This window comes from Meles meles, chromosome 8, assembly GCF_922984935.1.
Source record: "Meles meles chromosome 8, mMelMel3.1 paternal haplotype, whole genome shotgun sequence".
Taxonomy (NCBI): Eukaryota; Metazoa; Chordata; class Mammalia; order Carnivora; family Mustelidae; genus Meles; species Meles meles.
The window spans coordinates 2,633,618-2,661,139 of NC_060073.1; the positions used below are offsets into that span (position 1 = coordinate 2,633,618).

Consider the following 27,522-nt stretch of genomic DNA (forward strand, 5'->3'; position numbering starts at 1 on the left):
CCCGGGGTTGCCACAACAGACCCCGCGCGCCGCGCCCGAGTCGCCGCCGGGGCCCGAGCGGCCGGGGCAGGTGCGGAGGCGCGGCGGACCGCGGCGCGGGAGGGGTCCGGGGCGGGCCGCGCACGCGGGTCCCGGGCCGCGCGCGCCCTTTGGCGGCGAGACGGCCCCTCCCCCACGCTCTCCGACCCCAGTCGCCCGCGCGGGGCGGAGGGGAGGGACCGCCCAGCAGCCCCGCGAGGAGCCCCCGCCCGGGCCGCAGCGCGGGGCGGGTCCGCGGCGCCCCCCACCCCACCCCCGACACCTGAGCGGCCGCGGCTCCAGCTGCTCCCGCGCTCCGGCCGGCTTGGGCGCGGCGCCGCTCGGGTCCCCGCGGCGGAGCCAGGTGCGCGCGGACGTCGGCCCTCCCCGGGGACTCCTGCCCCGCCTGACTCCCGAGCGGCCGCCCGGGCAAGGTAAGGCGGCGGCGGGGGGCACGGGGAGCCGCGGGCGCGGGGCGGGGGTGGCCCGAACGACAGTGGGTGGCCCCAGGGCGCCCCGACCCTGTCCACCCGCTGCCTTTTGGGTGCGTCTGGATTACAGGAGCACCAACGACCGGGTAAGCGCAGTACTGAACCCGTCGGAGCCGGGGTGGGGGGTTGGGAAGAGGGTTCCGCGCGTCCGCGTGGGGGTCGCTTCTCTGTGCGGACACCTCCCCGGCTTCCTTTGCAGTAGGGGCCGGTTTAAAAGGCTCAGGAAGAGGCGTGGGCGCAGAGCGCAGGAGCACCGGAGCACCGCTTTGTCCTCCTGGCGCGCGAACCCCCTCACCCCTAGCGCGCCCCGCGCCTGCCGCTGGGGCAACGCGGACCTACCTCCGCCGCTTGCCCGGGGTCTGGCTGCCCTCGGTCGCCACCCGCCGGCCTGGGGACTTGGGTCTGCAGGCTTGGGAAGGAGCGGGCTCGGGGCCGCCAGGGGGCGCGCGGGGGGCGGGGACCCAAGCCGCGGTCGCAGGGTCCCCAGAGACCCTGCGGCGGTCACCCAGCCTCGAGCCAGCTCACAGAACCCCCACGCAGGTGCGCGCGGCTGGAGCAGCGGGCTCCGGGAGGCCGGAGCCGGCGCACTCGGCGCAGGCCCGGGAGGTCGCGGGTCTGGCCCCCCGGTCCGGGGGGTCGCGCAGTGCGGGCGCCTGATGCCGGGCCTCTGTCCGCTGCGCGCCCCGGCCGGCATTGGGTGGGTGGGGGGGCCGGGCTAGTGCAGGTGAGGGGTCCCGGCGGCCCGCCGCCGCCGCCCGTGAATTATGCAGGAGGCTGGCACCGGCGCGCTCGAGTTGCTCAAGTTTCCCTGGCAACTTTCGCCCGGGCGTCCCTCCTCCCCGCGGCCGGCAGCTCCGCCCGCACAGCTCGCCGCCCAGGCGCCCCCGCAGGGCTGCCGGGGAGCGAGGCGCGCCCGGAGACACCGACCGCTCACTCGCCACCGGAGCTGGGGCGGCTGGACTGCGCAAGCAGGTGCGACCCCCGTGGAGGACCTTGCCTGGGATCGGAGGGTGCGGGGATCGGGGTGGCCCTCGCCGCCCGGGTTCGGAGGGGGCGACTCCGCGGTAGACCTCGCCGCCTGGGTTCGGAGGGCGCGGGGGCCGGGGTGGACCTCGCCGCCCGGGTTCGGAGGGTGCGCGGGTTCCACCGCTCGGCGCGCGATTCGAGGGCGGGCACGCCGGCGAGTTTGTGTTTCCATTGGGGCTGGGGGCGCCCAAGGGGGAAGAGGCCGGTGCTCTTGGCCGTGGAGTTCGTGGAGGAGCTTTTAAAGCGACCCTGAGCCGCTGGAAGGAAGGGCCTGGGCCGCTTAGGTCGCGGTGCTTGGGGCCTGGTGGGCCGGCAGCTGTGGGCACGGCCAGGGGAGACCCCAGAGACCTTCCAGAAACGAAGTGCCTTCCGCCTGCGGGTTGGAGGGAGTAAACTGGATGGTTTGTGACCTCTTTTTTGTTCGAAACTCAAGTTGGAATTAATGAGGTCAGCCCTCTAATTAAATTAAGCTCCAAGAATTAGAGAGGTAATTTCGGAAGCCCTCCGCTGGGGGCGGCGCTTTGATCGCTCCCTGGGACTCGCCCGCGACCCTGCTGCCAGGGCCTCAGGGAGGGGCTCTCTCCCCTGGATTCAGCCTCGACCCAGGCGTCCTGGGAGGACCTGCTGGATCTGGGGGTTTCCGCGTGTCTAGAACCCCCCCCCCCCGGGGGGGCGCTCCGTTTGAGATCTCAGTTTTGACACCGATCGGTTCCCACTGGGGGTCGCTACGGTCATGGGGCGCGGAGTCGAGGTGGCCTTCCTGGGGGCTGTTAATGAGCCCTCCAGGTGCTCCTATCCTTAAGGAGGCCCGAGGGAGACCCTTGTCTGAACAGGAATTAGTGGCTGGGTGTAAGTCTCGGGAAGTTGGTGTCCTTGTCCTGCTGAGAAATTTCTGGTGTCCAAGAAGGAGGAATTGGGTGGAAAGCCAGGGGCTCCTCCGGGTCCGCAAGGAACGAGCCCCAACCGTTCAAGTATCAACAGGCATGCTTGAACCAGGAGATTTTGCTTATAAAGGCAGCTCCCTGCAGGCGGGGTGCCTGCGCTGGGCGGCTTTGAGCAAATCCCTTCAAGTTGGGGAAGGGGGCGGGGATCTTCCCGCCCACCCCGCCCGGGTGTAATTTGCTAGGGAAAGCCCTTTTCCCATTCGGGAGAGTTTCCAGGGGCTTGGGTGCGGTTCTTTAGCCGGTTCTAGGGCTTGTGTGCAGCCCCCCCCTCCCCCCAGCTGACTTGCAGGGCCCGGGCCTCTTGAGGGCCCCATCTGGAGGGAGTCCTGGCCATCCAGGGTCAAGGGTCCCATGCGAGGCTCGAGGCTCACGGCCAGCAGGAGGTAAAGCCGCTGTCAGAGAGCATCGCAGTTTATTCCACCCGTGGTGGGGGAGCAAGTTGGAAGAAAAAGCTTGACACTAAGAAAAACATGAAAGAGTCCACTGGTATGCAGGAAAACCCTAGAAAAAATGGATTTTTTTTTTTAGATTTATTTGTTTATTTGACAGACAGATCGCAAGCAGGCAGAGAGGCAGGCAGAGAGAGAGGAGGAAGCAGACTCCCCGCTGAGCAGAGAGCACGATGCGGGGCTCGATCCCAGGACCCTGAGATCATGACCTGCGCGGAAGGCAGAGGCTTAACCCACTAAGCCACCCAGGCGCCCCAAAGAAAAACGGATTTTCATAGAAAAGTAATTCTGTAGTTTAGTGTCATTATTCGTGAGTCTGTTGGAGCCCTGAGTTCTGGTGTCCTTGTCACCGCGGGTGAGGAAGGGGGGCTTTCCAAGAGGGGAAGTTTGGGGAGTTGAATTGCTCAGGAGGCCAAGACCTGCCTCCTGCTCCAAAGGAAGATTGGGGGTGAAGCCGCTCCCCCCCGCCCCCCCTCTGCATCCTAACCTCATGACCCCTGAACTCTCATTTCTCAGGAACTCCTGGCTCCTGCTGTGTAAAGGGCTGGCCCAGCCCCAGCGGAGGCAGAGAAACCGTCCCCCGGGAGCCCGAGGCAGGGAGGGGTGTGGCCGGAAAAGCCCCGGGGAGATGGTCCCTGATAGCCTCCCCCGAAGCCTCCAATTGTCCTGAGCCCTGGGGGCAGGGCCGGGGGGGGGGGGAGGGGAGGACAGGGAAGTTTATGATCTTCTTGCCTCAAAGTGATCCCCACTGACCAGGGAGGTGGGGAGGAAAGCCCCAAACCAAATCCAGTTAAAACATCTCTGGAATCCTAGCCCTTCCCCTGCGTGCTTGTTGAAGGAGGGTGGGCGGATAGGGTGAAGGGCCCGGGGGTTTATGACTCTTGTGACCCGGTCCACCTGACCCTGCTGCCCAGGAAGGGGCCTGCTCTGCTCCGACAGTCTGAGGTGATCTGGGGTCTATCAGATGGTCTCTGCAGGTCGCATCAGAGGGCCTGCCCTGAGCACGAGGCCAGAAGTTGGGCAAAGGGGCTGCCCCCGCCCACCCCCACCCCGGAACTTCCAGGCCAGCGGGGGAAGGAAAGGGGCAGGCCAGGTCATGCACAGGGGGACAGGGGCTGTGATAGAGGTGACCTTTGGGTGCTGTAGGGCACAGAGAGGGACCCCAGCCCGATCTGGGGGAGGAAGGGGACGAGGGATATAGAAACACCTGTAGGAGGTCTGGATCGTCCGATCATTTCTTTGCCTACACTGCACTGGGACCTCGGCCAAAATGGTCTCGTTCTTGTCCCAAAGGTAGGGAACCCCTAAGTGCCAGCAACCACGGTGGGGACAGCCGTTGTGTCTTGCTATCGATGACCTCAGTCAGGCCTCAGAGAGCTCCTGAGAGAGAGCTGTGCCGTCTTCTCCCGGAACCCCAAGCTCAGAGGAGGGAAGCCTGGCCCCAGGCCACACAGCTAGGGAGTGGGGCAGCAGGGACTGCGAGCCCAGCCTTCGGTCCCCCGCCCTGCCCCATGCCCGCCACATGGGCAAGCAAGCAGATGACCCAGCGGGAAAATTCGTCGGGTTAGACAATTACTCTTCTCGTAACGCTTGCGGAAGAGAGCTACAGTCGGGGAATGGAAACCGGAGTTTCTGCGCAGACTTCTTGATGTGATAGGCCCTTTTATTTTCCTTGGAAGCAGATTCAAGGACTGTTTTGGGGTGACTGTGGGATGTGACTGTCACTGCCTCAAGTCAGTCTTGGGGGGATGAGTTAGCATCTGCTATGAGCCTTCCCACCCCCTCAAGGGGTTTCCAGTCTTAATGGGGGAAAGGGAAGGTGAGCCCCGTACTGGGGCAGATCTGAGCCCCCGTGCGGAGCTCGGGGTCGGGACCCTGGGTGTGCTGCCGAGACCTGTGTCTCCTTCTGGGAATCAGAGCCCATCAAAGCCCGTGGGGCGCTGGGAGCTTGCGTTCAGCCGCAGTGGAGAGCAGAGCTGCGGTGATTGGCTGCCAGATGCGGGGAGGGGGCGGGACCTGCGCCCGGTGACCGCCGGGGACAGTGTTAGAAAATTGTCCTTGTGGGGTTTGCCAAGGACTCTCAGGGTGGCTCGGTGAGGGGTGTGTGTGTTGAATGAGGCCATGAATTCCCAATGTGAAAGCTGCAGATTTCAAATGCTGGACTTGGGGCAGGGGGCTCCGGACTGACTCCCTGGAAATTCCAGCTGAGGCTAGAGAGGCAGGTTCGGAGCCCCCCCCCCCCCCAGCTGGTGGCTGAGGAGACCCCGCAGGAGGCATCCATTAGGCGGCTAATCATTGCAGACCTGCAGAGGCCCAGGGGCGGCAGCGGGGGCTGGGGGGAGGGGGAAGATGGACACATTTCTTTAAGGAGATTTTTTTTTTTTTTTTTGGCCTCTCAGCTCCCTGAAAGTATTGTTTCTGTACCCCTGTCTGTGTTTCCTGTGCCCTTCCGTGTGAAAAATCCGAACGTTCCACAAGTTCTGCAAAGCTGAGCGGTTCTGGACTCTCGCCCTGGACGCCCTCCCGCCCACCCGTGATTCTGGCCGCACCAGTCCAACGAGGCTTCTCACGTGTTCTGAAGTCAACATCTAAAATTATCCTTCGTAGGTTTCAATATTTGCAGAGGCTGGACAGCCTCGTCTGGGAGGTAGATACTGGCCCTTCGGAAGTACCCAGGCCAGCGGGGGCTGTGTCCTCTGCTGTCGGAAGCTCCGGGGACGGGGCAGCCTTCGTGCCTTGGCAGCCTTCGTGCCTTGGCCAACAGGTGGAGAAGCTCCCGGGACCCTTCATGGTCCCTGTGCCTCCTTGAAGGTTGCCGTGACTGCCCCAAGAGAGTTACCCTAACGGAATAGGCTTTCATGCCCCCCGGTTTTCCAGTCTTTGATCTAGCATGTTTCTGTGCGAGGGAAAAGTACATACGTTGGCCTTCAAAAAATGTTCCTGGGGGGGCGCCTGGGTGGCTCAGTGGGTTAAAGCCTCTGCCTTCAGCTCAGGTCATGATCCCAGGGTTCTGGGATCGAGCCCCGCATCAGGCTCTCTGCTCGGCAAGGAGCCTGCTTCCCCCTCTCTCTCTGCCTGCCTCTCTGCCTACTCGTCATCTCTGTCTGTCAAATAAATAAATTAAAAAAAAATGTTCCTGGGACCTCGAGTCACCAAGTGTCCCCCCAAATCAGGTGTGGATCCAGAAAGCCGTAAGCTTGAACGCTGTAAATGTCCCCGTGGAGTGCACGTCTCCGGGGCCGTCGGTGTGTGTTTCTGGTGTTTTCATTACAGACTCGGTTGAGCCATCTTCCTGTGCTTGGTTTGGGGAGCCCTTCTCCCACGGCCCCCCCCCGCCCCGGGGGTTTGCAGGGAACTGAAGGTGGGAGGGGCTGCTGGGGAAAGGGGACCCCGAGGCCTTTGTACCCTGAGCAGCATCTGGAGACAGGTTCCGTTCAGACTGGACCCTGGTGGCGGGTCTACTTTCGGGGGGACGAGAAACGGGCTGGATATTGCCCCACCTTCAGGGTTCCTGCTGGCGAGTCCCATCCTGGGGACGGTGGGGACACCTAGGTGGCCATAGGGACAAATGCCTGCCACCTGAATGCTCCAAGTCCTGCACACTGGGTGTCCTGCTCCAGAGTGTCCCTCCTTGGGGTTCTGGTCCCTTGCTCCCTGGGTTGAGAAATCCCGAAACCGCACCCAGATTCCTGGGTGGGGCGGGGAGGGGCAGGGAGCCTGGACGGAGGTCCAGGTGCTTTCCAGGCACGCACACAGAAGGGCGGGAGGCAGCTGCCAGGTGGGTCCCAGAGGGCCTGGGCCCAGGGAGAGGGGCCCACGTCCTGAGCAGAGCTGAAGGCCAGCCTGGGACCCTGGGGAGCAGGAATGCCCCGTGGGGGCAGATCGGCCTCCAAGGCTGTCTCACTTGCATCCCTAAGAACAGGGCGCGGTGCCACCGCTCAGACCTTTCTGCGCCCCCCGCCCCAGTCTTGCTCCTTCCTGATTTCCGTGGTCTGTGCTCCCTCCACAGGGGGCCTGGCCAGCTGCACGCATTTGCCTCTGCTTCCGGCAGGAACCTGGGTCTCGGGGTCCTGCAGGGGCTCCGGATGTGGAGTCACGGGTCGTGTTGGCTGGACAGCATCACCCGTGCAGAACCGGCCAGCCCCGGTGGATCCAGACCCTCCCTCCTGCACGCAGGGGCAGCTCCATGAAGCCCCGAGCGGTCAGGCCCTGGCCTGTTCTTTCTTGGCCTCACTCTGAGGTTTTCAGACATGGGCAGCCCGCGGGCTGCTCTCAGGCCTGGCCTCAGGGATGGGTCGGGTTCCCAGCCGAGTGACCGGCGGAGCTTTCTGGGCCGAGTCTGGCAGGACTCACGCTGGACGGCTGCTCTAACGTCTTCCTCCGTCTGCCTGCGTCTTTGGGTTGCGGGGGATGGGCATGCATTCGGACCGGGTTAGTGGGGTATATTGTGGGGACACCGGGGTCCGCCCTGGACCCTCTGTTTCTTTGTCAGTGGCTGCCTTAGTGGCTAAAACATGAAAGTATCTGCAGTCACGAGCATGTGGGGTCCCTAAGTGCGCTCCCGATGCGGATGCCCTGGGGAATGGGCCCTTGGGACGTCACCCCCAAACTCCAGGGCAGGTGCCCAAGGCCCAGGGCATTTACCTACCAGCTGAAGGTCATGCTGCTGCTCGCTCCGCCACGCAGAATTGTACCTGCCCCTGCCCTCCCTCACGGGCCAGGGGTGCGGAGAGGTTCTCAAACTTTCGGTCCAAGGACCACTCTCCCCTCTCGAGGGACCCCGAGAGCTCTCGGTTTGTGCACATCGTCTCTTCCGGTACGTGTCCTGTTAGAAACTTAAGAGAAGTAAAAATATTTAAATAGTCATGCCTTCAAAAATGATGACGATAAACCCGTACATGCTCGTGTCAGTAACATTCTTGTGGAAAACAGCTGTTTTCCAGAACGAGAGGAACTTCGGTGAGATCCATGGCACGACTTACATTTTTGCAAAGTCCCTTTAGAGTGTGGCCTCGCAGAAGGCGGCTGGGTTCCTGGGCCTGCCTCCGCACTGAGCCTGAAGCCACGGCCCTCGCGAGCAGCTCCTGAAACCCCCCACACGTGGGCGGGCTGTGAGCGGGAAGATGCTGTGTCTCAGTGTTGCTGGGAGGGCGGTTTGACTTCACAGAGGCCTCAAAGGGTTCTGGGGAACCCCCAAGGTTCCCTGGGCCGCACACTGAGGACCCCCGGAAGGGGCCTGGGACCAGCACTTGGACCGGGTGTGAGTTTGAAAGCCGGCTTTGCCCGGTCATCCGCCCGGGCGGATGTTTCCAGCAACACCTGTCTTTTATCTTGCCATGTAGGATGCATCTGTGAAGTTTCGTTGGGGGCTGCCGGGGGTCAGCGGGAGGGGCCTCCCCGCAGAGTTTAGGGTGTTGGGATCCAGGCTCAGGGGAAGCAGGCAGCTGGCTCGGTCCACCACCGGGGTCTGATAGGGGCAGGGTCCTTTGCTATGAAAGGTGGACCTGGTTGAAGGTGTCTGAGGTCACCAGAAGCTCATCTCTCGGGATGGTAGCTGGGGACCCAGGTGGCTCCTCTGCCGACACTGGTCAGGCCGGAAGGCTGTTTTCGGGTCCCTGTGAGGGTGTCCACGTGTGCATGGGACCAGCGGACAGAGCCGCTGGGAGGAGGCAGCGTGGGGGCCACGGACATGCCCCCCACCGTGTGCCCTCCCTGGCGGCAGATGGGGAGCACGGGGAACAGACCGGGAGCTCGGAGAGCAGACCGGGAGCCCACGGCCAACCAGGCATCCCGCCGTCTGCCGTCCCGGCCTGCTGGCTTGGTCCTCATCGCCCAGGCCTTAGCCAGGGCAGGGGCCACGGCAGCCGCGACGGCTGTTTTGGGTTTTGGGGTGAAGATTGTCCCTGGGACCTTGGGGGAGCAGCTCCTGTCACCCCTGTGTGGGCGGGGCAGCTGGCCCTGGCCTGGCCTCTCCCTTCCCCGTGTTCCCTCTGGGGCCCTCGCTAGAGGAGGAGCCAGAGGGCCACCGGGGATCACAGAATCCGTTGTCCTGCGGACCAGCTGCTCAGGTTTTCAGGGGAGGCCCGGGCTGGGGTGGGGCGGGGGAGGGGCGAGTGCTCCCTGGGGGCACTGGGGATAGAGGTGCTTTCTCTGGGCCCCGGGGAGGGTCCAGCACTTGGCTTCCCCACTAACCTCCAGGCGGTCTCTGGCAGAGTGAGGCGAGGGCAGCAAACGCAGCTTTTTTCTTTTTAACTTATATTTATTTATTTATTTATTTATTTATTTATTTATTTTCAGCGTAACAGTGTTCATTGTTTTGGCACCACACCCAGTGCTCCATGCAGTACGTGCCCTCCCTATTACCCACCACCTGCTTCCCCCAACCTCCCACCCCCCACCCCTTCAAGACCCTCAGGTTGTTTTTCAGAGTCCACAGTCTCTCATGGTTCATCTCCCCTTCCAGTTTCCCTCAACTCCCTTCTCCTCTCCATCTCCCCGTGTCCTCCGTGTTCTTTGTTATGCTCCACTAATAAGTGAGACCATATGATCCTTGACTCTCTCTTACTTCACTCGCAGAATCTCTTCTTTGAAAAGGGGGTGACGCCCTCTGGGACAGGGCCTGCCCCCCCCCCAAGTGTGGAGAGATGTTTGTCACTCATGGCGGAAGGAACAGTCGGGGTTCCCTGCCCGTATTTATGCCGTTGGAGGAGGCGGAACTGGGGACTGGGCCCTGGGGTTCAGGCTGGTTTAAGTTCTGGTTTTGGTTTTTGGCTCGTTCCCATTTGAACCCCAGTGGCCCTGGCCAGGCTGCATCGTCTTTGCAAAGTCCAGTAGCTGCTTTACACTGTGGGTAACAGGTAGACCTCGGCTGAACGCGTCTCCGGGTCGGAACATCTCTGGACCAGCATCTCTGGCTCATGCCCTCCCCGTGGGGGTGGGAGGAGACCGTCCCTCGGGATGGCTGATGATGAGTGTTGTGGGGCATCGGTTCTTGTAGAGCAACCATGCGCAAGGCCCCCAGGCCAAGGGTCGAGGTTGTCGCACCTGTGGTCCCCCCCTGCCCCGCCCTGGGGAGAGTCGCGGTTCCCCAGGCTTCGGCAGGAGGGGGCCGCCTTCTGCAGGGGAGAGGACGTGTTGCTGACCCTCCCGCAGATGTCTTTCCTGCTGCCTCTGTGGGAAGAGGTCCCAGGGCCGGTAGGAGGCACTGGAGGGTAGGGACCCCATGCAGAAGGGGACAAATGTCCCCACCTTGGTTCTCTCTCCTGCACCGAGGCCGAAACTCATGGTGTTGTGAGTTGGTTTCCATGCACATCACCCTCCTCCCAACCCTGGAAGAAAGTCCAGGACACCCCTTGTCTGTCCTGTGTGTCTGTGTGTCCTAGGGCCTGGGGCACGCATGGCTGATGAGTGCACCGTGCCAGGCACTGTCCTCGACTTGTTTAAAAGAGTAAAGTGTGGGGGAGCTTGAGTGGCTCCGTTGGTTAAAGATCTGACTCTGGACTTTGGTTCAAGATCAAGTCCCATGTGGGGCTCTGAGCTCGGCACAGAGTCTGCTTGAGATTCTCTCCCTCTGCCTCTGCCCCTCCCTGCTCTCACCGCCTCTCCGTCTCTCTCTCAAAGAAATAAATTAATGAAATCTTAAAAAGAACAGTATTTTTATCAAGCTATAATCAATACGTCTTCCGGACCGCCCACCATCCGTGGTCTCCGGCGTGTGTGTGGAGTGGGGCAGCCCCGATCCGTGTGCGGACTTCTAGAACGCTTTCCTCATCCAGCCTCCTTGCAGACCTCAATCCCGTTCATCCTCACTCCCCGCTTCCTGCGGGCGTTCCCCGGCCCCGGCAGCCACTCATCCCCTTTCTGGCCCCGTGGACTTTCCCAGCCTGGACATCTCACAGACACGAAATCCCGCAATGTCCGTCTTTGGTGACTGTGCTGTTCACTCAGCATGCTCTTGCCAAGGTCCATCTGTGGTCTGTGTCCTGACACGTAGCAGCACCCCGTTGCCTTTCCACGCAGAACAATACTCTGTCGTATGGGTCCATCCCATTGTGTTCATCCCTGCTGCCATGGACGGACGTATTGGTTCTTCCTGCTTTTTGGGTTTTTCGGATCAGCATATGAGTTTTCATGTGGGCGTATGTGTTTATGGATCTTGGGTGTTTACCCAGAAGTGGGAGTGCCGGGTCACGGGATGACCTGGTATTCTACCATCTGAGGACCTGCCAGACTGTTTCCCACAGTGGTTGGGCCACTCCACCTTCTGGGGTTCCCCTTCCCACACCTCCTCACCAGTCCGTGCTGTTATCTGTCTCCTCCAGTGCGGTAATCCTGGAGGGTGTGTGGTGGCATCTCCCTGCTTGTGTAATATGCATTTCTTCCCTGACAAATGTCCTGAGCACCGTCTCGTAGGTTTGTCGGCCATTTGTATACCTCGCTTGGTGAAAGGTCTTTTCAGATCTTTTGCTCACTTTTAATTTTTTGGGGGGGCTCCTTTTATTATTTTGTTCTGATAATTCTTTAGGTACAAATTTCTTAACTGATGGACAGTATGATGATAACTTGTCCCATTCTTTGGGTTGTTTCTTCGTTTTGTTGACAGTGTTCTTAATGGATGGAAATTTCACATTTTGACAGAAAGCATCTGGTCTTTGTTATTTATTGTTTTAGTGTCACATCTAAGAAGGATTTGCCCAACCTGAGGTCCTGGTGATTTGTGCCTGTGTTTCTCTGAAGAGTTTTATGCTATTAACGCTTATATTTAGGTGTATGATGCATTTTGCCTTTTTTAAAAAAAGATTTTATTTATTTGAGAGAGAGAGGCAGAGAGGGTGAGAGAGAACACGAGCAGGGTGAAGGGCAAAGGGAGAAGCAGACTCCCCGCTGAGCAGAGAGCCCGATGTGGGGCTTGATCCCAGGACCCTGAGATCATGACCTGAGCTGAAGGCAGACACTTAACTGACTGAGCCACCCAGGTACCCCTGAAATTATTTTCTTCATTTCATTTTCAAATAGTTCCATTATTAGTGTGTAGATATATAATTCATTTTTTATATATTGATTATATATTCTATAATCTTGCTGATCATGTTTATTCTAAATTTTTAGTGGATTTTTTTGGATTTTCTACATACAAAATGATGTCATCTACAAATAGCAAAAATTTTATTTCTTTCTCTCTAACCTGGGTGCTTTTCTTTCATTGTGGTGCTTAATTGCCTTGCCTGGAAACTCCAGCATGATGTTGGGTACAAGTCGTGAGAAAGGACTTCAATGTCTTGCTCCTGATCTGAGGGGGAAGTGTCTAATCTTTCAACATTACTTATGACATCAGCTGTGGGTGTCTTGTAGATGCTGACGATCGGGTTGGGGAGAGTCACTTGTGTTGTTAGTTTGTTGAGCATTTTATCATGAAGCAGGGCTGGATTTTGCCGAGTGCTTTTTCTACACCTGTTGAGATGCTCAGCTCCCTTTTGCCCCTTACTCTGTTAATATGGGGAGTTGCATTAATTGAGTTTTGGATTCTTGGCATCAATCCCACTTAGTCATGACTTATAATGCTTTTCATTTACTTCTGGATTCAGTTTGCTAGTATTTTGTTCAATGTTTTGCATTCATATGCATGAGAGATATTGATCTGTAGCATTCTTCTGATGGTATTGTGGTAATATTGGCCTCATAAAATGAACTGGAAAGTGTTCTCTTCTACTTTTTGGGAATGTTTGTGATAAACTAGTATTTAATCCTTCCTTAAAGGTTTGGTAGAATTCACCAGTAAAGCCATCGGGGTCTAGTGCTTTCTGTGTGTGTGTGTGTGTGTGTGTGTGTGTGTGTGTGTGTGTGAGTGTGTGTGGTTTTAATTCAGTCTTTGCTTGTTATAGGTATGTTTCTTCCTAAGTCACATTTGCTACTTTGTGTCTCCCTGAAATCTGTCCATTTCTGTGTGCTGTTGCCCACAGGGTTGCCTTATCCTCCTTTTTGTTTCTGTGCGGTTGGTGGAAATGTCCTCCTTCTAATTTCTGAGTCTGGCAATTTGACTATTTCCCTCCTTTTTTCTCCTTGATCAGTCTAGCTGAAAGTTAACCAGTTTCTTCAGCTTTTCAAAGAACCTGATTGTGGCTTCATTGGTTTTCTCTTCTCTTACTTTCATTTCACCCTTTTATTCCTTCCTCTGTCGCTCATTTTAGTTCATTGTTCCTTGTCCAGTTTCATCATCATGGACATGAGCTCTTTGCTCTTTTGATTACAGATATTTACAACTGAAAATCTTCTAAGGACTGTTTTTGCTCTATCTTGTAAGTTCTGCTATATTTTGTTTTCTTTTCCCACACATTTCAGATATTTTCTAGTTTCTTTCTTTCTTTTTTTTTTTTTTTTCCCTTCTTAGTATTTTCCAGTTTCCCTGGGATGTGGTCTCTGACCCATTGGTCATTTAGACGTGTGTTGTTCAATTTCCACACATTTGTACATTTCTAGATTTTTTTCTTCTCTTATTGACTTGTAATTTCAATCTGTTTTGACTGGAGAATGTTCTTTGTGTGATTTCAGTCCTTTTTACATTCACGGAGGCTTTTTTGATGGCTTAACCTGAGGTCAGTCCTCGGGAATGTTCCACGTGCACTTGAGAAGAATGTGTGTTCCACTGTCCTGGGGTGAAGCATCCTTCAGGGGTCTGTTTGGTTGCCCTAGACTCTTAGCATCCAACAGTAAATCAGAGACACACATATTCCTGCCTGGAGGGCCAGCATTCGAGCCAGGGGAAACAAACACTGAGTGAGGGAGTTGATGCAGGAACCCCTGTGCCATCCAAGAGAGAGGGAGTGCTTGCTTCCGGGGACCTGGTGGGAGGGGCGATTGCACTTTTCAGTAGGGTGGTTAGGGTGGGCCTCCTGGAGGAGGTGGCCCCCTGAGCAAAGACTTGAGGGACATGAAGGAAGCAGCACATGATAAGGAGGGAATTTAATGGAAATTGCTGTGAAAACAATATTTTGCACTTAATACTTTACATTGTGATAAAATATGCATAACACAAAATTTGCCATCTTAGCCATTTCTTAAAGCTGTGCCGGTCAGTGGTTTTAAGCACATTTACATTGTTGTGCAATTCCACCCCACCAAATCTGTCTCCAGAACTTTCCGTCTTCTCAAACTGAAGCTCTGTCCTGGGAGTTAAACATTAACTACCTTCCCCAAGCCTTGGTGGCCCCCATGGTGCTGTCTGTCTCTGAGAGTCTGACTCCTCTAGGGACCTCGTTGGAGTGGAATCCTGCGACATTTGTCCTCATGTCTGGCTTGTTTCGCTCAGCATTGTGTCCTCCAGGTCCATGTGTGTTGTGGCAGGTGTCAGAAAGTGCTTCCTTCTTGAGGCGGAGTAATAGTCCACCGTGTGGATGGATCGCGTCCTGTGTATCTGTTTCTCTGTGGATGGACATGCAGGTGTCGTGAACACCGCTGCCGCCAGCATGGTGTGCAAGTTTTAGTTCAAGTCCCTGCTTTAAAAAAACATGTTTTACTCAGGGAAATACAACTCAAAACCGCAGTGAGATACCCCCTCACACCGGTCAGAAGGGGGAGCGTGAACAAGTCAGGAAACGACAGGTGTTGGCGAGGATACAGAGAAAGGGGAGCCCTCCTCCACTGCTGGTGGGAATGCAAGCTGGGGCAGCCACTCTGGAAAACAGCATGGAGGTTCCTCAGAAAGTTGAAAATAGAGCTGCCCTATGACCCAGCAATCGCTCTACTGGGTATTTACCCTAAAGATACAAACGTAGTGATCCGAAGGGGCATGTGCACCCGAATGTTTACAGTAGCGATGGCCTCAACAGATAAACTATGGAGAGAGCCCAAATGTCCATTGACAGGTGAACAGATAAAGAAGATGAGGTCTATATTATGCAATGGAATATTACGCAGCCATCAAAAGGGTGAAACCTTGCCATTTACAACAACGTGGATGGAACTAGAGGGTGTTACGGTCAGTGAAATAAGTCAATCAGAGAAAGACAATTATTGTGTGATCTCCCTGACAAGTGGAATTTAAGAAACTAAACAGAGGGCCACAGGGGAAGGGACGGAAAAGTAAAGCGAGACGAAACCAGAGAGGGAGACGAACCCTAAGAGACTCTTAATCACAGGGAACAAACTGAGGACTGCTGGTGCCGGCTGGGCTGGCTGGGGACGGGCAGGAAGGAGGGCACGTGACGTCACGTGCAGGGCGTGTGGTATGTGACTGATGAATCCCCGAGCTCTGCCTCTGAAACTAGTTATACACCGTATGTCAACTAAGTGAATTTACATAAAAAAGTACTTTAAAAAGACACATTTTAAAGCAAAGACCGATGCAAGGCCCACCTGGTCTTGGGATTCCAAAGCTGAGACCGTCCTGCCTGCTTGCTTTACCTAGCGGAAAGAAGGAGGTCTGGGGACCAAGCATGGGTGACCCCTGTAGGTCGGAGAAATTGTGGCCTCTGACTCCTCTCCTGGCCAGTGTTCCCATCCCCCAGGAGGACAGGTGCTTCTTCCTGGGAACATGTGCCTCGCCTATGCGGGTTCAGCCCAGGTTTAGGGCTGGACAGAGGACAGAATGTTTCCCGCAGACCGGAGTGCGTTACCTAACCAGGTGCTTTCTGCCCGATTGCCTCAGGACCTGAGACATGGGCTGGCTGAGCCTGTGCTGTTTGCCCATCTGATGAGCTGCCAACGTCCGGGCGTGTTTGCTGGTCTAGCGGGACCCAGGGCGGCCTGGGCAGGGGGAAGGGAGATGGGGGATGGCAGGCGGGCGAGGGCACGCCTGCTCCCCAGAGCCCTGCCTCAGTGGCGCTGTGATTCGTAGCTGCTCATAGCTATTCTTAGGTCCCGTCTCCTGAGCTCTCAGCGCGTGCATTTTCACTGCTGTGTAAGAGTCCACGAAACGCCAAACCCAGTGAGTCTGAGGCTGTTTTCTGTTTCTCTTTCAGCCCGTGCTGCAGTGACAGGCTCATCTAGGGCAGCTCTCCCAGGGTCTGGGGCCTGGGGGACGGGGGTCCCACTTTCACGGATATCTCCCCAGCTTGCTTTCCAAGGGGGCTGGGCCATGTTGCGGTCCCACGCTCGTGGCGTGAGAGCCTCGGGTCCTCACGGAGGTCACGGCCAGTTGCCGGGCTGGACCTGATGCGTGGGGCCGGGCTTTCCATCCGTTTGCCTTTCCTTGGATCCACCGAGTCCCTGTCCCGAATTTCCCGAGTTCCGTTTCCTTCACCTTGGGTGGTTCGTCTGCTCTTTGCTGATTCGTGGACACTTGTTGTGTAGACTGGATGCACCTTCCATCCGGTTTGGCCTGCGTGTTCCCTGGGCGCAGACGGCTTCACCCCTGGGTGTGGTCCAGGTCCCCTTCCTTTCTTGCGTGTGTTCTCTCCTCCAGCCCCTCCACCTCCTGCGATCTCTTCTCCCATTGCCACGTTTCGCTTTTCATTTGTTTTTCTTGTTTTGATTCCCTCCGTGTCTTATTCCAGGTGTGATCTGCCCAGCCCCTGATGGCGTTGTCCCCGTCCCCTTGTCATGGGTGCCGCTCCCAAGATTGTTTGGGGACCGGTTTCGGGCTCCCCCTTCTCTCCCGTTGGTGTCCTGACCTCGGCTCTACGTTGTGCGCTGTGTTCACAGTTTCCTTCAAAGCAGCTTGGATCCGTGGTGGTATGCCCGCTATCAGAACCCTGAACCACATTGCAAAGCACTCATTTTGTGGTCAAGAGAAGGGCGCCGCTGCGACGAGGGGTCAGCCATGCTCGGCACGGGGTCCTGGGCAGCGTGCGGCGGAGTGGACCTGCTGTGCGGTCCGTGTGGGGCGCTGTCTGATCTTCAGCGTCTGGGACACACGTGTCCCCTGATGAGGGGACCCAGGCTCACCCCCAGCCGTCCCGTCTCGAACTGTGCCACGGAGTGTGGCAGCCGCTAGCCTCGCGTGGCCACCAAGCACTTGAAATGTGGCCAGTGCCACATGTGGAAATCATAACGTTTCGCGTGTATGGGCTTAAGCAAAATATAGTATGAATGTTGATTTCAAGTTTCTTTCACTTTGATTTTAGAAACGTGGCCACCCTTTGAAGTGACATTGGGGGCCCGAGTTACACGGCTGCTGGACAGCGGTGGTTTGTAGCATTCCTTAATGGGGGCGAAACCAGCTTCCTTGTTTCTTGTCCCCTGCCTGCCAGGCCCCCCCCCGCCGCCTCGTGGGCCCCCAGCCCCCCCCCCCGTCTGGTTCTCAGGTAGAGCCCCCTTCCCTGCAGACGACCTTCCTGTGGTTTTAGCAGCCAAGAGTCTTCAGTGGAGGTGAGAAGGGGGAGGTGTGAGAACCTCCGTCCCCGCAGCCTCCAGCCCAGAGCGCGGCTCAGCGCCCCTCCCAGCCCCGAGAGGGCAGGGGGTCCAGGAAGTTGGTGCCCAGAGGTGCGGAAGGCTGGGCAGTGCTGGGCCTCAGGAAGGCCCAGAGCCCCAGCCGGCGTCCTAGTGGGTCTCACACCGGACCCCAGGCCCCCGCAGCCCGGCGGCTTGTCCCCGACTGAAGCAGTTTCGGGATTTTTACTCTCCTAAAGAATTAGGTTCTTACCTCAAGTCTGCGCATTGTGGTGGTTGTATTTAACACTCATTGCTGGCCTAGAATTCCAGACAGCTTTCTGCCCCGCGCTGGGGTGCCCATGCTGGGTGTCCTCGCTGCCCTATGGCCGTCGGGAGGGGTTAGTGCTTTCCCTGGAGAAAGGAAATGCCTCTGAGCTAACGGGCCATCTGGACAGAGACATGGTAGTCTACCTTTTAAGGCAAAAATGATCTTTTAGAAGGCTGACTTCGTGATATCCTAATAAAACAAAGTCTCATTAAGCATTTTCTATGAACAGTGCCGTCCCGTTGAGTAAACTCCGTGTTTGTAGCGGCTTCACTAATCAGTTTATTTTATTTCTTGCTGTGCCTTATGTCCCCAAGCCTTATTAACCGTACACGTGGACGCTTGTGCGTCTGGACCCCCTTCCCCACTTTGCCCACCGCCCACCCCCTGGCAACCGTCAGGCTGCAGTCTGGTCTGTGAGTTAGGTTTGCTGTTTCGTTTAGATCACTCAGGTGAGCAAGACGAGTTTCCTGACCTGAGACTAGACAAAGCAACACCCACCTAGTAAGGACCGAGTCGATCAAGGGCTGTGTTGGTACCTAACCTTTGCTGCATAACCAGCCCCTGTAAGCCTTGGGGTAAAACTGTTTCGGGGCCGGATGGTATATATTTGACACTTGCTCACCGTGGAGTCTCTCTCCCACTTTGCCTTTGTAACAAAAAAGCAGTCAAAGGCAGTAGGTACGTAAATGTGCATGACTGTGCTCCAATAAAACTTTATTTACAAAAACAAGCCGTGGGCCAGGCAGTCACTTGTTGGCTCCTGATTTATCTCACGAGTCTGCAAGTTGGTCATTTGAGCAGGGCTCAGCTGGACCGTTCCTGGGATCTGCCGAGTCCACCTGTGGTCTGGTGGTGGGCAGGCCTCCCTCCGTGTCTGGGGGTCGACTGGCTGTTGGTCTGTTTCGGCAGCCTCGCCCCGCTGGATCTCCCGTCGGCCGCGGGGTTCCCCAGGGCACTGGGAGAGGCCAGGTGCGGAGCCCTCCCCCGTCACATTTCTGTGGTGCTTTGCTCTTGCTGACTTGGCCAAAGGGAGCGGAATGACCAAGCCCGGGGTGCCTGGGAGAGGACTTTGCCGGCTGGAAGGCCAGGGAGGGGGAGCGGGTTAGCCGGGAGGGAACCCCAGTGCGGGTCTGTGAGCCGCGCTGTGCCTCCAGCCGCTCCTTGGTTCCTGCCCTCGGGTCACAGAAGGCGCCCGCGCACCCCGCGGCTTTGCCAGGTCGGGTTTCTGGCTTTGACTGGTCACGGTGCAGGCGCGATTAATATTTCAACGTGGCTCCTGAGTAATTTGACACGGTAACCATGAGGGAGCCGACGTAACCGCCCTGTCGTCTGGTGAGGGCCGGAGGCACGGGAGAGTCAAGAGCATTTTGTGAACGTGCTGGAGGCGTGCGTGGTCCCCGGCCCACGGCCACCCTCCTGCTCTCTCCTGCTTTCCCGACAAGGGATTTCCCTTGGGGGGAGACGAGGCAGAAGGGACATTCAGGGGCCCTCACTCGGGTCCTGGCTGTGACCCCGGCCTCGGTTTGCTTATCCGAGGAGCAGGCAATCAGATAAAGTCAGGTTTCTGCCAGCTGCGCTTCCGCTACGGTGCCCACCGCAGGGAGATGTCCGCCCACCCTGGCCACTTCCTGCAGGTGGCGGGAAGTCTCCTTCGGGAGGCCAGTGGGGTCGGAAGTTGGGAGGTTTTTCTCCCCTGTCCCCTCCCCCGAAAGGTTGGCTTTCTGCCCTGGTTCCAGCTTCCCCCAGCCCCGGACTCCAGGAAGTGGATTCTGACCTTTGTGAGCTGTTGGGAATCGGCGGTCGTGGAGGGAAATGTCCCATGACCAATGACCCATCGCACGTGCCCGTCCGCTGTCCCATGCCACGTCCCCTCCCCCGGCCGCTGGCAGCCCCCATTCAGGGTTCTACCCGTGTGGCTGCACCTGTTATGAACATCCGTGTCCACGGCGTGTGTGACGCGAGATCACTTGTCCAGCTCTCTGGTGGCAGTGGGTGGGCGAGTGTCCCCCGCCGCAGCGTGCATCTGGGCACCCTACCTTTGTAGGGCCACGTCCTGTCACCTTGCGCTGATGGCCCACACTTTGCTTTCCATTCGTCTGCTGTGGACCTTGGGTGGCTTCGACCTCGTGGCTGCTGTGGGTGCGCCGCTGTGAGCCTGCGGGCACCGGCTTTTGTTTGAACACCTGCTTCCACGGGGGGACCCGCAGACCCCACTCCGGAAGGAGCTGCCGTGTGGGCTCTCCCAGCTGTGTTTTGAGCCAACAGGAGGGCATTGACATTCCCCGTTTTGTGGGGGTCCCGTGTGGGGCCCTGGGCTCGTGTAATCCCACCACTCCCAGGGGGCATCGACGTTTGCTGCTGTTCCAGCATTAGCAGGAGCACAGGCAGCCGGTGGGCGGTGCCATCAGGTGGACCGACTGCAGAAACCCTGACCTTACTGTGCCTTCCAGAAGCAGCCTCACAGGGCTGGGCCAGGCTGGGTAGGCCCAGGGTGCACGGGCAGGGTCGGCTTCCTGGGACCCCAGGCTTCCCCCCGACCCCCACCCCTGGCCCGGGACACAGGGGCCGCTCTCTGTCCGGGACATTTCCTTAGGGCTGCAGAGCTGCTTCAGAACGCTGCACAATTACGATTTCAATCTCCCTGGAAATGATGAGCACTTCTAAAAATAGATGCAGCCAGCAGAAGGCTAACATTTTAAAATAGTTCAATAATTTACTTATTCTCTGCGGGGCACAGGGAGGATCACTCAAAAATGGATGCTTTTAAAATTTCCTAGAGCCCGGTGCATGCTTTCGTGTTTCCAGCAACGTACCGGGATGCATCCCGTTAGTCCGCACGATTCCCGCTTTCAGCGTACGACACACTGTCCCTTTTCTAGTCTCAGGATGGCGCCGCTGTAACCACAACCAACTTCGGAACGTTTTTGTCCCCCCAAAACAAGCCCCGTGCCCGTTAGCCGCTGCTCCCCATTCGCCTCCCTGTCCTCCCCCCAGCACTTGCAACTCAGGGTCCTTTCTGACTCGCTGGGGCTCTCTCGGGGCGTCGTGTGCCCGTGAGCGCTGCGGCGTGTGCCCAGGCTTCGTGCCCTCCCACGGCTGAGCGGTGTTCCGCGGCACGCCGGTCCCCTTGATGCATCCTTCATCAGCCGGTGCACATCTGTGCCCCTCTTTGCTTATTACAAACAGCACCGCTGTGAACGCGGGCGTGGACGTGTGGTTTTTGTTGGGTTCCGGCATAGCCCAGGAGTGGGATTTCATGTCCTGGGTCACATGGTAACTCTCTATGACTGCTTTCTGTTCTGTTTTCCACGTGTGCTTTTAAAAGTAATAAACCAGGGCATGGGTGGCTCAGTGGGTTAAGCCTCTGCCTTCGGCTCAGGTCATGATCCCAGGGTCCTGGGATCGAGCCCCACATCGGGCTCAGCAGGGAGCCTGCTTTCCTTCCTCTCTCTGCCTGCTTCTCTGCCTACTTGTGATCTGTCTGTCAAATAAATAAATAAAATCTTAAAAAAAAAAAGTAATAAACCTTTTCCCTTTTAAAGAACTGCAGTTCCGAGAACTAACACAGAGGTAGTTAACCCCCGGCAACCCCCACACCTGTAACCCCGTTTATCCCCAGCAGCCAAATCCTGCAAAACTGCACTGCCTTCCTGTGACCCGGGTGCGGGAAACCGTGCGGCGGAGACAGTGTGTTTCCATCCGCACCGGAGCATCCCTTGTGTGGTGCCTTCTTAGCTGCAGACCTCCCTCTGCCCCCAGCTCCCCGCCCGGGCGACCGCTGATCTCTTCTCCATCTCTGTCATTTTGTCGTCGAGACAGTTGTGCAACGTGGAATCCCACGGCACACAACTTTTCGGGACCGGCTGTCCGCCCTGGGTGTAGCTGCAGAGACTGCCGTGCGTGTCCCCGTCCTCCCCTGCTGAGTGTGTGTGTTTCATGGTCTGGACGCATCAGCGCCTGTAACCGCTCAGCCCTTGGGGGGGGGCGTCTGGCAGTTTTTGGCCGTCGTGAATAAAGCTGCTGAAATGTTGGTGTGTAGGTTCTGGGTGAGCACACACCCTCATTTCTCCAGGGTGAATGCCTTGAGCGCAAACCCCGGGTCGTGTGATTGTGGCACAGTTAGATTTTAAGAAACCGCCGCATTTTTCCCCGAGAGCCCGCGCCGTTCACTACTCCCAGCAGCAGTCTGGTTTCTGCATTCTTTCGCCAGCGTCTGGTGTTAGTTTAGCCGTTGGGGCCAGTGCGGGGTGATGCCTCGCTGCTCGGATGTTCCATTACTGGTGATGGGGTTGAGCGTCTTTCCCGTGGTGATCAGCCATCTGGCTGTTGTCCTTCGCGAAGCGTCTCCATCGTCTGTTCATGCTTTAACCGAACTGTTGGTTTGGGGAGTTCTTCTCCCTGTAGCCTCTAGTCCTTGGTCAGCTACACGATTTGCAAGCATTTTCTCCGGGTCTGCAGTTTGTATTTTTCTCCTTGTAACCAACAAGAGCTCTGGCCAGTTTATCCAACTTTCCTGTGCGTGGTTAGTGCTTCTGACATCCAGCCAGAGAACTGCTTGCCTTGTCCTAGACCCTGAAGATTGTCCTCCTCTGAGAAAGTGTTGTTTTCCTGAAAGCTTGATAGTTTCATATTTTACACTTGCATCTCTGATCCATTTTGAGTACATTTCTGTATAACTAAGGTGATGGTCATCATTTTGTCTATTGATGTCCATTTGCTTGACCACTCTCCGTGTGAAGGCTGTCCTTCCTCCGCTGAATTGATGCTAGACCTTTGTCCAGAATCTGCTGGGCTGTTTGTGAGCCTGTGTCTGGGCTCTCCGCTGAGTCCGCTGATCTGCTTGCCCGTCCCTCCACGAGAACCACACAGTGCGGTCACTGTCACCGTATAGGAAGTCTTGAAATGAGGCAGACGGACTCCTGTCACTTTATTCCTTTCTGAGTTTATCGTACTCATTCTTGTTCCTTTGCCTTTCCGTATGTTTTAGAATAATACTGCCTATGTCTGCAAAAAGCTTGCTGAGTTTTCGTGTGGAATTGCATTCTACCTGTTCATCGATTTGGGAAGTGTGATGTCTTGACTACGCTGAGTTGTCCAGACCATGAATGTGGGATGTCTCTTCTTCAGATCTCTCTGATGTCTTTCCCCGGTCTTGTGTAGATTTCAGCAGACAAGTCTTGTACAGGTTTTCTTAGATTTACACCTCAGGGTTTCCTTAGTTTTGAGCGATTATAGGTGGGGTTGTATTTTAAATTTTGGTGTCCATGACTGGCATATGGGAAGACAGTTGACATTATATTCAACCTTGTACCTTGGGCCCGGTCTTGTGTAGATTTCAGCAGACAAGTCTTGTACAGGTTTTCTTAGATTTACACCTCAGGGTTTCCTTAGTTTTGAGCGATTATAGGTGGGGTTGTATTTTAAATTTTGGTGTCCATGACTGGCATATGGGAAGACAGTTGACATTATATTCAACCTTGTACCTTGGGACTTCATTCAACGCACTTATTCTTTCTAAGAGGTTTTTCTTCATAGGCTTCCAGGGATTTTCTACAATCATGTCATCTGAAAGTGGGGACAGTTTTGTTTCTTTCTTCCCAATCTGTTTGCCTTTTATTTCTTTTTCTTGTCTTATTGCATTTGCTAGAACATCTCCCACTAAGTTTAATGAGTGATGAGCACAGACTTCTTTGCTTTTGCAGATAGCACTTTATCAAGTTAAGGGGGTTCTCCTCCTCCTGTTTTGGGGAGAGTTTTTGTCATAGATGGATGTTGAATTTTGCATATGCTTATTCTATGTTGATTGATATGATTGTGTGGTTTTCTTCTTTAGCCTATTGAAATAGTGTATTATATAGATTGATTTTTTTAAAGGACGTATTTATTTATTTTAGAATGAGTGAATGAAAGAGAGAGAGAGAGAGAGAGAGAGTGTGTGTGTGTGTGTGTGTGTGTGTGTGTGTTTGAGTTGGGGGAGGGACAAAGGAGAGAATATTCAACCAGATTCCCTGCTGAGCATGGAGCCCAATGCAGGGTTGTTCTCAGGACCCTGAGATCATGACCTGAGCCGAAATCAAGAGTTGGATGTTCAACCGACAGCTCTCCAGGCATCCCATAGAGTGATTCTTCAAAAAAAATATTGAACCAGCCTTGCATTGAGCCAACCTTGCTTTCCTGGAATAAACCCAAGTGGTCACAGTATATAATTCTCTTCCTATATTGCTAAATTCTGTTTGATAAAATTTTAAAGGTTTTTTTTTTTTTTTTAATTTATTTGACAGAGAGAGAGGTCACAAGTAGGCAGAGAGGCAGGCAGAGAGAGAGGAGGAAGCAGGCTCCCTGCAGAGCAGAGAGCCCGATGCGGGGCTCGATCCCAGGACCCTGAGACCATGACCCAAGCCGAAGGCAGCGGCTTAATCCACTGAGCCACCCAGGCGCCCCTGTTTGATAAAATTTTAATATTTTTATACCTATATTCAGAAGAGATACTAACCTGTGGTTTTCTTGTGTATTCTCTTTTTATGGTTCTCATATCAGGGTAATACTTGTTCCATAAAATATATTGGGAAGTATTTCTTCTTATTCTGTTTCCTGCAAGAGAGTGTATAGAATTGGTATGAGTTCTTGCAACTGAATTCTCCAGTGAAACCATTTGGAGGTTTATTTTTTTATTCCAAATCTAGGAGCTTTAAAATTATGGATTCTATTTTCTTAATACCTCTAAGGGCTATTCAAATTACCTATTTCATTTTGAATGAGTTCAGATAGTTTGTATTTCATAGTACTCCTTTGCTATCTTTTTTGATCATAAGGACTCCTGCAGGGTCTGTAATGGTATCTTCGTTTCTTGTATTGGTAACATGTGTCTCTGTTCTTTTGTTCTTTTGTTTGTCAGTCTTGCTAGAGTTTTGTCAATCTTATGGACTTTTTGCAAAGAACTTGCTCATTGTTTCATTGTTTTTCTCTATTTTTCTGTTTTGTCCATTCTTATGATTATTATATCCTTCCTTTTGCTTGCTTTGGATTTATTTTCCTCTCCTTTTTCTCACTTCTTGAGATAGGAACCCAGACTTTGAGATAATTCCTTTTTTTCCTGATGTGTGCATTTAGTGCTATAAATATTTGTCTTATTACTGCTTTCACTGCATCCCACAAAGTTCAGTATACTTTATTTTTTGTTTTCATTCAGTTCCATATCTTTACAAAATTTTCCTTTTAAATTTTTTCTTTAATGCATGAATTATTTAGCATTACGCTTTTATAGTTTTAAAGTATTTGGAGATTTCTACCACCTTTCGGTTACAGATTTCTAATTTGAATCAGTTGTGGTCAGAGAACACATTATGTATGATTTCACTTTTGAATGTGTTGAGGTTGTTCTGTGGCCCTGGGTATGGTCTGTCTTGCTATATGTTCTGTGAGCACTTTGGAAAGCGTGTATATTCTGCTGTTAATGAGTGGAAGGTTCTATGAATATCACTTAGAATCTGTTGGTGGAACTCTTCCTCATCCTTGCTGACTTTGCTGTCTAGTTATCTATCTGTTGTTGAGATGGGGGTGTTGAAGTGTTTAGCTGTAATTGCAGATATGTCTCTTTCCTTTCAGTTTCTATCCATTTTGTTTTTTGTTTTATGTTTGTTCTCTCTGTTTTTTGTATCCATTTTCTTTTTTCTGCATTTCTTGTGGGTCATTTGTGTATTTTAAGAATTCCACTGGGATTTCCCTGTAATTGTTTTTGAACTTTCCATAGCTTTCTTTTTTTTTTTTAAGATTTTATTTATTTTCTTGACAGGCAAAGATCACAAGTAGGCAGAGAGGCAGGCAGAGAGAGAGGAGGAAGCAGGTTCCCTGCTGAGTAGAGAACCCGATGTGGGGCTCGATTCCAGGACCCTGGACCATGACCTGAGCCAAAGGCAGAGGCTTTAATCCACTGAGCCACCCAGGCACCCCTTTCCATAGCTTTCTAAGTGATTGCTCTAAGCATTATGTTCTGTACATATAATTTTACCACTATCGACTAGGATACCAGTTTGAGTGAAATATACAAACCTTACTTCCTTTTATGTCTTTTTACCTTCCCCCACTTATGACATAATTGTCTTAAATATTTTCTCTACATGCATTTAGAACCAAATCTGAGTGCACTGTAATTTTTGCTTCAACTGTTAACCATAATTTAGAAAATTTGAGAGGAGAAGGAGAGCCTGTTGTATTTATTCATATTTTTGCTTCCTATGTTCTTTTTTCCTTCCCAGTGTTCTAAGATTTCTCCTTTTATTGTTTCCTTTCTGTTTAAATAGCTTTCTTTAGCCATTTTTGGGGGGGATAGGTCTACTGATGGCAAATTCTCTTGGTTTCCTTTCGTCCAAGAGTATCTTGATTTCTTGTTTATTCTTACAAGGTATTTTTGCTGGATATAGAATTCTAGACTGACAGTTCTTTTCTTTCATTACTCCAAACACATTACATGTGGCCTCAATAGTTTCTGATGAGAGATACACAATTACTCCTGTTAATTCCCCACTGTACAAAAGGTATTATTTTTTTCTGCCTACTTTCAAGATTTTTCTTTGCTATTAGTTTTCAGGAGTTTAATTATCTTGGTGCCTCTTGGTGTGACTTTCCTTGAACTTATTCTGTTTGGGACTTGTTAAACTTTGTTGAATCTGTAGGCTTATGTCTTTTGCCAAATCTGGGATATTTTCAAATATTATATTTGGAGTACTTTTTCAGACCTCCCCCACCCTTCTCTTTTTCTGGGACTCTGATGAGGTTATAGCTGTGCTGGTCCCTGAGGCTCTGTTTGTTTTTAATTCTTAGTCTGTTTTCTTTCTTGTGCAGTTTAGGTAATAGCTGTTGGTCTCTCTTCCAGCTCATGGGTTATTTCTGTCCTCTCCCTGCTGTTGAGTCCGTCCACTGAACTGCTTTTTGAGTTACCACATTTTTCACACCTAACATTTCTACCTGGTTCTTACTTATCTCCACTTCTTTGCTGAGACTTGATGTTGTTGTTGTTGTTGTTTAATGAAACTTTGTTTTTCATATGTTTCCAGCATGTCCATAATTGCTTTTTATTAAAAAAAGATTTTACTTATTTTTTTGAGAGAGAGAGAGAGAGAGGGAGAGAGCGAGCATGTGCCAGCAGGAGCAGAGGGGGAGGGGCAAAAGGAGAAGCAGACTCCCTGCTGAGCAGAGAGCCCAATGCAGGATCGATCCCAGGACCCTGGGATCATAACCCGAGCCGAAGGCAGATGCTTAACTGGCTGAGCCACCCAGATGTCTCCATAATTGCTTACTGAAGCTTTATCGTGACTGCTTCAAACTCTTCATTGGGTAATTGTAACATCTCTGTCACCTCAGTGTCAGCAACCATTGGTTGTCCCTGACCCGTTTGAGATCTTCCTGGTTCTTGGGGTGATGAATGATTTTCAGTGGAAATGTGTACAGTTTCCTACGGTGATGTGCGACTGTGAGTCTTCGTAAGCCTCCACTTCAGCTGGCATTCTCTGCCACGGCTCTCGCGGGGGAGGAGGGGTGCTCCCCCGCCACTGGCAGGTGGACACAGGTCTGTTTCCCCAGGGGGCCTCTGTAGTTACTCCAGTGGGACGGCTCCTTGTTGCCAGTGGGGTTGGGGGCTCCTGGTCTCTACGTGGTCCCCACTGATACCATGGGGGTGGCCTCATTTCTGTTGGTGATGGAGAAAGTCCTGACATTCTGTGAGCTCTTTCCTGACCCCAGTGCAATGGGGTGGGGGAGGGGTGCCTTGTTCCTGCCCCGTGGGTGTGGAAACCCAGGCTCCCCGCATTGTCTGCACCCTACAGCCAAATGCGAGGAGCATTTGTTACCACCTGGTGGGGAAGAAAGTCCCAGCTCCTTTTTTGGGCTTCTTGGACACCACCTCAGTGGAGGTTTGGGGGTGCCTGTTACAGCCACACAAGTTGCAAGTCTGGGCTCCCCCC

General features: G+C 54.2%; 1 protein-coding gene across 1 annotated transcript in view; it reads left to right on the top strand.

Moving 5' to 3' along the window:
- The first annotated feature begins 239 nt into the window (after positions 1-239).
- Positions 240-27,522, top strand: part of SHANK2 (SH3 and multiple ankyrin repeat domains 2) — a 459,520-nt gene continuing 432,237 nt past the window's right edge. The window contains exon 1 of the mRNA XM_046014851.1: positions 240-452. The gene's annotated coding sequence lies outside the window, so the exon portion shown is untranslated. The remainder of the gene's footprint in view (positions 453-27,522) is intronic.